Source organism: Rhinopithecus roxellana, chromosome 12 (genome assembly GCF_007565055.1).
Source record: "Rhinopithecus roxellana isolate Shanxi Qingling chromosome 12, ASM756505v1, whole genome shotgun sequence".
Lineage (NCBI taxonomy): Eukaryota > Metazoa > Chordata > Mammalia > Primates > Cercopithecidae > Rhinopithecus > Rhinopithecus roxellana.
In genome coordinates, this window is record NC_044560.1 from 12,894,342 (window position 1) to 12,904,359 (window position 10,018).

The following is a 10,018-nucleotide window of genomic DNA, read 5'->3' on the forward strand; positions in this document are numbered from 1 at the left end:
ACGTGCTAGGATTTCAGGCATGAACCACCGCACCTGGCCTGAAAAGGTAGAAATTTGAGTAAAATAAGAAAATATTACAACAAAGAGGATCATACAACAACAACAACAACAAAGAAACTTGGTTCTTTGAATCTAATAAAATTGACAAGCTTCACAACAGATCACAAAAAAGGCATGCACGTCGAAGGGGGTCCCGGGCTGCTCAATGGCTCGACTCCAGGGGAAAACCTTCCTACTCCACTCTCTTCTGGCTTCCAACATCTGCCAAGAGCTATCTCCACTCCCCTTTTTACATTTATTTTTTATTTTTGAGACAGAGTCTTGCTTTGTCATCCAGGCTGGAGTGCAGTGGAGCGATCTCAGCTCACTGCAACCTATGCCTCCGGGTTCAAATGATTCTCCTGTTTCAGCCTCCTGAGTAGCTGGGATCACAGGTGCGTGCCACCATGTCGAGCTAATTTTTGTATTTTTAATAGAGATGAGGTTTCACCATGTTGGCTAGGCTGGTCTTGAACTCCTGACCTCAGGTAATCCACCTGCCTTGGCCTCCCAAAGTGCGGGATTATGGGCATGAGCCACTGTGCCCGGCTGATTACTGCCTTTTAGAAGAACGCTGAAGGCTGGGCATGGTGGCTCACACCTGTAACTCCACCAATTTGGGAGACTGAAGCAGGTGGATCACGAGGTCAGGAGTTCAAGACCAGCCTGACCCAACATGGTGAAACCCCGTCTCTACTTAAAAAAAAAAAAAAATACAGAAATTAGCTGGGGTGGTGGCAGGTGCCTATAATCCCAGTTACTCGGGAGGCCAAGACAGGGAACTGCTTGAACCCGGAAGGTGGAGGTTACGGTGAGCTGAGATCACACCACTGCACTCCAGCCTGGGTGACTGGGTGGGGTGACAGAGCGAGACTCCGTCTCAAAAAAAAAAAAAAAAAAAAGAACAATAACAACAACAACACTGAAATGTTTACTGTACAAATTTATGGACAATAAATCTGAAAACTTTGTTGAAATGGATAATTTCCTAGAAAATCATAACTGAAAAGAAGTGGCCTAAAAATAAAAGAATCTTCTCATCCACTAGGATGGCTGTAATTAAAAAATAGATAATAACAAGTGTTGACAAAAATGTGGAGAAATTGGCACCTTCATACATTGCTAGTGGGAATGTAAAGTGGTACAGCTGTTGTGGAAAACAGTTTGGTGGTTCCTCTAAACGCTAACCACAAACTCACCATATGACTTAGCAATTCCACTCCTAGGTATATACCCAAAAGAACTGAAAATCAGAAACTCAAACACGTACTTGTACACCAATGTTCATTGCAGCCTTATTCACAAAAACTAAACGGCATAAACAATTTAAATGTCCATCAACTGATGAACGGATAAACATGCAATGAAGTATTATTCAGCCTTAAAAAAGAGTAAAATTTTGATACCTGCTACATCATGGGTGAACCTTGAAATATTATGCTAAGTGAAATAAGCCATACACAAGATGACAAATATTGTATGATTCCACTTATATAAAATATCTAGATTGGAAAATTTATAAAGATAGAAAGTAGATTAGAGGTTCCCAGCGGTTGGGGTGGTGTGGGGAGAGGAATGGTGAGTTATTGCTTAATGGTCATATAATTTCTGTTTGGGGTAATGAAAAATTTTAGAAATAGGTTGCAGTAACGGTTGTGATACCGAAAGGAAGTGCTGGGAAGGGAAGAGCATGGTCCCTATAAATGATATGGAAAGGAGGGAAGGAAGTGCTGGGTAGAGGAGGATGTGAGGACGTGGTCCCTGGCTACGGCTCCACCCCCACGGACTTAGGTGAGGACAGGCATTTTTGTTTTCCTGCCCAAATGTTGCATTTCCCAAGACCACCCGGCCTGCCACGCCCCCATCCTGTGCTATAAAAAACCACAAGACCTTAGCAGGCAGACACACAGGTAGCCGGACGTGGAGAGGATCACATCAGTGGAGGAACACACAGGCGGCTGGACGTCCAGAGGAGCACATAAGCAGGCACTGGCACGCCAGCAGGCCACTGACCAGCAGAACGACGCGGAGTTTGGCTGGGACCGTCGAAGGGGGTCCCGGGCTGCTTAGTGGCCCGACTGCAGGGGAAAACCTTCCTGCTGCACTCTCTTCTGGCTTCCAACATCTGCCAAGAGCTATCGCCACTCAATAAAACCTTGCACTCGTTCTCTAAGCCCAGGTGTGATCCAATTCTTCCGGTACACCGAGCAAGGACCCAGGATACAGAAAGCCCTCTGTCCTTGTGACAAGGTAGAGGGTCTAATTGAGCTGGTTAACACAAGCCGCCTATAGACAGCAAAACTGAAAGAGCAACCTGTAACACACGCCCACTGGAGTTTCAGGAGCTGTAAACATCTACCCCTACATGCTGCCGTGGGGTTGCAGGCCCACAGCCTGCCTGTCTGTACGCTCCCCTAGAGGTTTGAGCAGCCGGGCACCTAAGAAGCGAGCCACACCCCCACCGCGCGCCACACCCTCATCGCACGCCCTGCGAGGGGGAAAAGGAACTCTTCCCGTTTCAGTTGCACAACATTGTGAAAGTAATGCTACTGAGTTGTACACTTAAAAATGTTTAAAATGACATGTCTTATGTTACATATATTTTATCACAACAAAATAAGTTAAACATAGTTACCATATGACCCAGTAATTTCGCTTCTAGGTATACGAGGGGACTTTAAAAACTTACTGGAAAATGGAATCAAAAGATTAAGATAAAAAATATAAACCTCATTTCTCAGTATAAGCTCTATCAAGGGCAAGACATTTTTGTAAAGCTATGATATGCATTTAGTCTATCCTTAAAGGGCCGAGGGTCCTGGGAATTAAACCATGTCAATGCAGTCTTTTTTGTGTTATTAACTGAAGAAAAATGGCTGCCCTTTAAATATTTTTTTAAGATTACAGATTACATGTCTCCGATGGCCGGGCGCGGTGGCTCAAGCCTGTAATCCCAGCACTTTGGGAGGCCGAGACGGGTGGATCACGAGGTCAGGAGATCGAGACCATCCTGGCTAACACAGTGAAACCCCGTCTCTACTAAAAATACAAAAACTAGCCGGGCGAGGTGGCGGGCTCCTGTAGTCCCAGCTACTCGGGAGGCTGAGGCAGGAGAATGGCGGGAACCCGGGAGGCGGAGCTTGCAGTGAGCTGAGATCCGGCCACTGCACTCCAGTCCGGGCGACAGAGCCAGACTCCGCCTCAAAAAAAAAAAAAAAAAAAAACAAAACAAAAAAAAAGATTACAGATTACAAAAGAAGAAGTCAGGAGGCCGGGCGCAGTGGCTCACGCCTGTAATCCCAGCACTTTGGGAGGCCAAGGTGGGTGGATCACGAGGTCAGGAGATGGAGACCATCCTGGCTAATGCGGTGAAACCCCGTCTCTACTAAAAATACAAAAAATTAGCCGGGCGAGGTGGCGGGCGCCTGTAGTCACAGCTACTCGGGAGGCTGAGGCAGGAGAATGGCGTGAACCCAGGGGGCGGAACTTGCAGTGAGCCGAGATCGCGCCACTGCACTCCAGCCTGGGCAACAAAGAGAGACTCTGTCTCAAAAAAAAAAAAAAAAAAAAAGTCATGAGCATTGTTGTGAGTTGGGGAAGTGCTTGGTGAAGCTCTCCCTGGCCTTTTTGTTTGTTTGTTTTTGAGACAGTCTCACTCAGTTGCCCAGGCTGGAGTGCAGTGGCGCATTCTCGGCTCACTGAAACCTCCTCCTCCCAGTTTCAAGTGATTGGGAGGCCAAGGCGGGCAGATCACCTGAGGTCAGGAGTTCAAGACCAGCCTGACCAACATGGTGAAACCCCGTCTCTACTAAAAATACAAAAATTCATCGCCCATGGTGGTACATGCCTGTAATCCCAGCCACTCAGGAGGCTGAGGCAGGAGAATTGCTTGAACCTGGGAGGCGCAGTTGCAGTGAGCTGAGATTGTGCCACTGCACTCCAGCCTGGGCAACAAAAGCGAGACTCCACCTAAAATAAATAAATAAATAAATAAATAAATAAATAAATAAATAAATAAAAGCTCTGCTTTATAAAGCTGAGGTGGTGAGTTTTTAAAAATTATTTTATTATTATTATTATTATTTGAGACAATGTTTCACTCTTGTTGCCCAGGCTGTAGTGCAGTGGCTCCATCTTGGCTCACTGCAACCTCTGCCTCTGGGTTCAAGAGATTCTCCTGCCTCAGCCTCCTGAGTAGCTGGATTACAGGTGTGTGCCACCATGCCCAGCTAATTGTGCATTTTTTTTTTAGTAGAGATGGGGTTTCACCATGTTGGCCAGGCTAGTCTTGAACTCCTGACCTCAAGTGAACTGCCCGCCTCGGCCTCCCAAAGTGCTGGGATTTTGGAGTGAGCCCCCTTGCCTGGCCTAAAAAATTATTAAATAAATAAATAAATAAATAGAAGCTCTGCTTTTGCCTGCAGCTGATCTGGGTGCAGTTTTTTTTTTTTTTTTTTTTTTTTTTTTTGAGAAGGAGTCTTGCTCTGTCGCCCAGGCTGGAGTGCAGTGGCATAATCTCAGCTCACTGAAACTTCCGCTCCCTGGGTTCAAGCAATTCTTCTGCCTAAGCCTCCTGAGTAGCTGGGACTACAGGCAAGCCCCACTACGGCCGGCTAATTTTTGTATTTTCAGTAGAGACGGGGTTTCACCATATTGGCCAGATTGGTCTCGAATCCCTGACCTTGTGATCCATCCGCCTTGGTCTCCCAAAGTGCTGGGATTACAGGCATGGGCCACCGCGCCTGGCCTATCTGGGTGCAATACTTTTAGCACCCAGTCATGGGAAAGTTTGCTGAACCTTTTCAGTCAGAATTGTGTAAGCCGAACCAATTAGATGTCTACGATGTTGGCTATTGTTTGGGCTGTTAATTGCCAGTTCTCTTCAGTTGGGGCACAAAGTGAATTTTTCCTCGAAAATTGATATAGATGATCTGCTGCTGCAGGGCTCACCTTCAACATTGTCTTACCTTTTTTTTTCTTTTTTTTTTTGAGACAGAGTCTCGCTGTGTCGCCCAGGCTGGAGCGCAGTGGCGCGATCTCGACTCACTGCAAGCTCCGCCTCCCGCGTTCACGCCATTCTCCCGCCTCAGCCTCCGAATAGCTGGGACTACAGGCGCCCGCCACCACGCTGGGCTAGTTTTTTTTTTTTTTTTTTTTTTTTTTTTTTGTATTTTTAGTAGAGACGGGGTTTCACTATGTTAGCCAGGATGGTCTCGATCACCTGACCTCGTGATCCACCCGCCTCGGCCTCCCAAAGTGCTGGGATTACAGGCTTGAGTCATCGCGCCCGGCCTTACCCTTTCTTAAAAATAAGTTATCCATTTGTAAACTGCTGATTTATTTGAGGCATTGTTCTCATAAACTTTTCATAAAGCATCAGTGATTTCACCTTCCTCCACTGAAGCTTCATCATAAATCTGATGTTTGGCTGGGTATGGTGGTTCACACCTGTAATTCCAGCACTTTGGGTGGCCAAGGCAGGTGGATCACCTGAGGTCAGGAGTTCGAGACCAGCCTTGCCAAACTAGTGAAACCCCGTCTCTACTAAAAATACAAAAAATTGGCTGGGCGTGGTGGCAAGTACCTGTAATCCCAGCTACTCGGGAGGCTGAGGCAGGAGAATCTCTTCAACTTGGGAGGCGAAGGTTGTAGTGAGCCATGATTGCACCACTGCACTCAAGCCTGGATGACAGAGCAAGACACCGCCTCAAAAAAAAAAAAAAAAAAAAAAGTTGACGTTTGTTATTGCTTCAATTTTAGCAGAATTCATGTTGCTCTGATATCGGCACTTTTCTTTTTTTTCTTTTTTTTTTTTTTTTTTGAGACGGAGTCTTGCTCTGTCGCCCAGGCTGGAGTGCAGTGGTGGGATCTCAGCTCACTGCAAGCTCCGTCTCCCGGGTTTACGCCATTCTCCTGCTTCAGCCTCCCGAGTAGCCAGGACTACAGGCGCCCGCCACCTCGCCCGGCTAGTTTATTTTTGTATTTTTTAGTAGAGACGGGGTTTCACCATGTTAGCCAGGATGGTCTCGATCTCCTGACCTCGTGATCCGCCCGTCTCGGCCTCCCTAAGTGCTAGGATTACAGGCTTGAGCCACTGTGCCCGGCAATATCGGCACTTTTCAAACTGATGTCTTTTTTCTTTTCTTAGTACCTCAAAGTAAATCCCGTGGCAGTAGAGGGGATGGAATAGTGTGAAGTTCTTTGCAACTGTGTGCACATTTTCCCTTCTGCTCTGGTGCCTGGGAAGGCTTCTGTTCAAGTTGGCCTGTCTGTCAGGCACGGGGGTAAAATGTTGTGCTCACCCTGTAGACAAGAACAATGGATGATGATGATATAAATGTAGATAGCTGTGGAAAAAAAAAAAGTAGATCCTGTTTCAGACATTATATGAGTTTATTTTGGTACAAAGGAATTTTAAAATCAATGTAGTTTTTTTTTCATTATATACATTTTCCATGAACTTTTTGAAGATCCCTGTCTACCTAAGATAAAAAATTACATCCATGGCTGGACGTGGGGGCTCATGCCTGTAATCCTAGCATTTTGGGAGGCTGAGACAGGCAGATTACCTGAGCTCGGGAGTTCGAGACCAGCCTGGGCAACACAGTGAAACCCCATTTCTACTAAAATACAAAAAAAAAAAAAAAAAAATTAGCCAGCCATGGTGGCATGCGCCTGTAGTCCCAGCTACTTGGGAAGCTGAAGGAGAAGAATTGCTTGAACCTGGGAGGTGAAGGTTACAGTGAGCTAAGACTGTGTCACTGCACTCCAGCCTGGGTGACAGAGCAAGACTCCGTCTCTTAAAAAAAAAAAAAAAATTATGTCCACACAAAAACTCGTACACAGATGTTTGCAGCAGCATTATTCACAATTAATCCAAAAGTAGAAACAACCAAAATCTGTACAATAAATACATAGTGTGTCCATACGATGGAATATTAGTGAGTCATAAAAATAAAGTACCTGATATATGTTACAACATGGGTGAACCTCGAAAACATATGCTGTGTGAAAGAAGCCTGACAAAAAAGACCACACATTGTATGATTCCATTTATATGAGGTACCCAAAACAGGCAAATTCATAGCTAAAGAAAGTAGATTAATGATTGTCTAGGGCTGGGAAATCTGTTGCATGGAAATGGGGAGTGACTGCCAAAATGTGTGAAATTTCTTTTGGGGATGACAAAAATATTCCAAAATTATTGTGGTGATGGTTGGACAATTCTGTGAACATACTAAAAACTATTGAATTGTACACTTTAAATGAATGAGTTTTATCATATAAATTATATTTCAATAAAATTGTTTTCTAAAAGGCAAGAACATAATGAAATAAAGGGAGGGAAATTTCCTAAGACGACTGACAATGCAGTCACTTGGGCCTCAAAGGCCCACCCAATCTTTCTGCCCACTGGAGGCTGGCCACCTGGGCCTAAGGCCCAAGAAGTCCTCACTAGTACAGAGTCTGGATCTTGGAGAAGGTCTCCTTGGCTGCATCACGTGGTAGGATTGCCTCTACCTTTAGGAACCATGGCTAGAACACTTCCAGCCCATTAACAGATTGCATGCATCACTTTTGACAGCTTCCTAAGATAAGCGCAGTACAAAAATAGTTTGTCACACTGGGATTTTGTGACAAATGAGAGTGAGCGGCCTCCCAAGGTCGCTAGCTGAAGAGTTGAGACACACTGTGGGCCCTTATAAGGCGTTCAACCCACTCTTCATTGCAATCCTGGTCATTTCAACACTGAATGACTTTAGACGTTTGAGTTGAGGTCAAATATTTTAACGCGTTCAATTTATTATTTCCATTGTGGAAGACCCTCCAACATGGATTTACTGGATACAGATTTATTAGCAACATCTGATACAGTCTGGAAGACTTAAGAATTGGGGTCAGGCATGGTAGCTCACGCCTATAATCCCAGCACTTTGGAAGGTGGAGGTGGGAGGATGGCTTGAGGCCAGGAGTTCAAGTTTAAGAACCAGGACACACTTTGGACCTCCATTTGGTAAAGGGTTCCATCCATGTCTTCACAGCAAACCATCTGCACCTGTCACTCTCCACAGACCTATTCCACCTGCTTAGGGAAAGGAAACAACATACCTTGGACCTTGATTTGTAAGAATGTGAACCTAACTCATCTCCATCGTAACTATTCTAGAATCCGGAATCATGTCCAGCAGCACAGATTTACTCCAGATATTAGATGTGGTCTGGGTCTCAGAGATGGGAACACAGTTTGGGATTTGATTTTATAAGGAGTTGGATCTACCTGTCTCTCTTGGAACTAGACTGCAATCAAATCAAATAGCGTGGATTTACTTGAGACATTGGATGCAACATTGAAGATTTAAGGATTAGGGACACATTTGGGACTAAATTTTGAAAGGAGTTTCTCCAAGTTTTCACAGCAGCCATTCTTGAATGACACCCAACAAAGTTGATTTACTCAAGACATTGGATACTGCCGGGGCGCGGTGGCTCACGCTTGTAATCCCAGCACTTTGGGAGGCCGAGGTGGGCGGATCACTTGAGGAGTTCAAGAGTTCAAGACCAGCCTGGTCAACATGGTGAAACCCCGTCTTGTCTAAAAACACAAAAAAGTTAGCTGGGCGTGGTGGTGTGTGCCTGTAATCCTAGCTACTTGGGAGGCTGTGGCAGGTGAATCGCTTGAACCTGGGAGGCAGAGGTTGCAGTGAGCCAAGGTCATGCCATGCACTCCAGCCTGGGCAAGAGAGCGAGACTCTGTCTCAAAAAAAAAAAAAAAAAAAAAAAAGAAAAGAAAAATGAGCTGAGAACATTTCCAGGGCTGCAATTTTGAGATTTTACCAGGAGTTGGAATTTTTCGTGGATTCACTCAACAGGATTTGCTCAATACATTCCACAAAGTCAGCAAGGCTGGGTCAAGAAACCTCCAAAAGGTCTGAGAGAGGCCATCTGGCACCATCCTGATGCTCTTGCATCCCCTTCCTTTGGGAAATGGAAGTTGGAAACCTGGGGCCGTTGGAGCTGCAATGGTTGGGTGCTTCCTGCACAACTCTTGCTAATTTCATTTTAGTTACTTTATATCTTTTGTTATGATAAACGGAATATTTTCACTGTATTCTAGTTTCTGGACTGTAGAAATGCAATTGTGTCTGATCCAACAACTTGCCAAAGTATCTCATTAATTCTAACGATTTATTTGTATATTATTCGAAGTTTTCTATGTGGACAGTTTCATCACCTGAGAACATTGACAGTTTGGTTTCATCCTTGCTGCTCCTTATATCCTTTTACTTCTTTTGCGTTTTAAATTTTATTTATTTATTTAGAGACGGGGTCTTGATCTGTCACCCAGGCTGGAGTCCAGTGGTGTGACTGATCTCAGCTCACTGCAGCCTCGACCTCGCAGGCTCAAGCAATCCTCCTACCTAAGCCTTCCAAATAGCTGAGACTACAGGTGTGCACCACCACACCTGGCTACTTTTTGTATTTTTTGTAGAGGTGGGATTTTGCTGTGTTGCCCAGGCTGGTCTGGAACTCCTGAACTCAAGAAATCCACCCACCTCTCCTTCCCAACGTGTTAGGATTACAAGCGTGAGCCACTGTACCTGGCCTTCATTTCAGCCTTCTTTTTAACATAAACATTCAACGCTATATTTTCCTGAGGTGCTTTTATTTATTTATTTATTTATTTTTATTATTATTTTTTTTGAGGCAGAGTCTCGCTCTGTCGCCCGGTCTGGGGTGCAGTGGCCGGATCTCAGCTCACTGCAAGCTCCACCTCCCGGGTTTGCGCCATTCTCCCGCCTCAGCCTCCCAAGTAGCTGGGACTACAGGCGCCCGCCACCTCGCCTGGCTAGTTTTTGTATTTTTAGTAGAGACGGGGTTTCACTGTTAGCCAGGATGGTCTCGATCTCCTGACCTCGTGATCCGCCCGTCTCGGCCTCCCAAAGTGCTGGGATTACAGGCTTGAGCCACCGCGCCCGGC

General features: G+C 45.4%; 1 protein-coding gene across 2 annotated transcripts in view; it reads right to left on the bottom strand.

Moving 5' to 3' along the window:
* The window catches only part of HMGCL (3-hydroxy-3-methylglutaryl-CoA lyase), a 41,168-nt gene extending 38,691 nt beyond the window's left edge, over positions 1–2,477 (bottom strand). The window contains exon 1 of one of the 2 annotated variants that reach the window (XM_010355756.2): positions 1,930–2,477. The gene's annotated coding sequence lies outside the window, so the exon portion shown is untranslated. The remainder of the gene's footprint in view (positions 1–1,929) is intronic. The other variant, XM_030942631.1, reaches the window with a different exon arrangement.
* Positions 2,478–10,018: the final 7,541 nt, after the last annotated feature.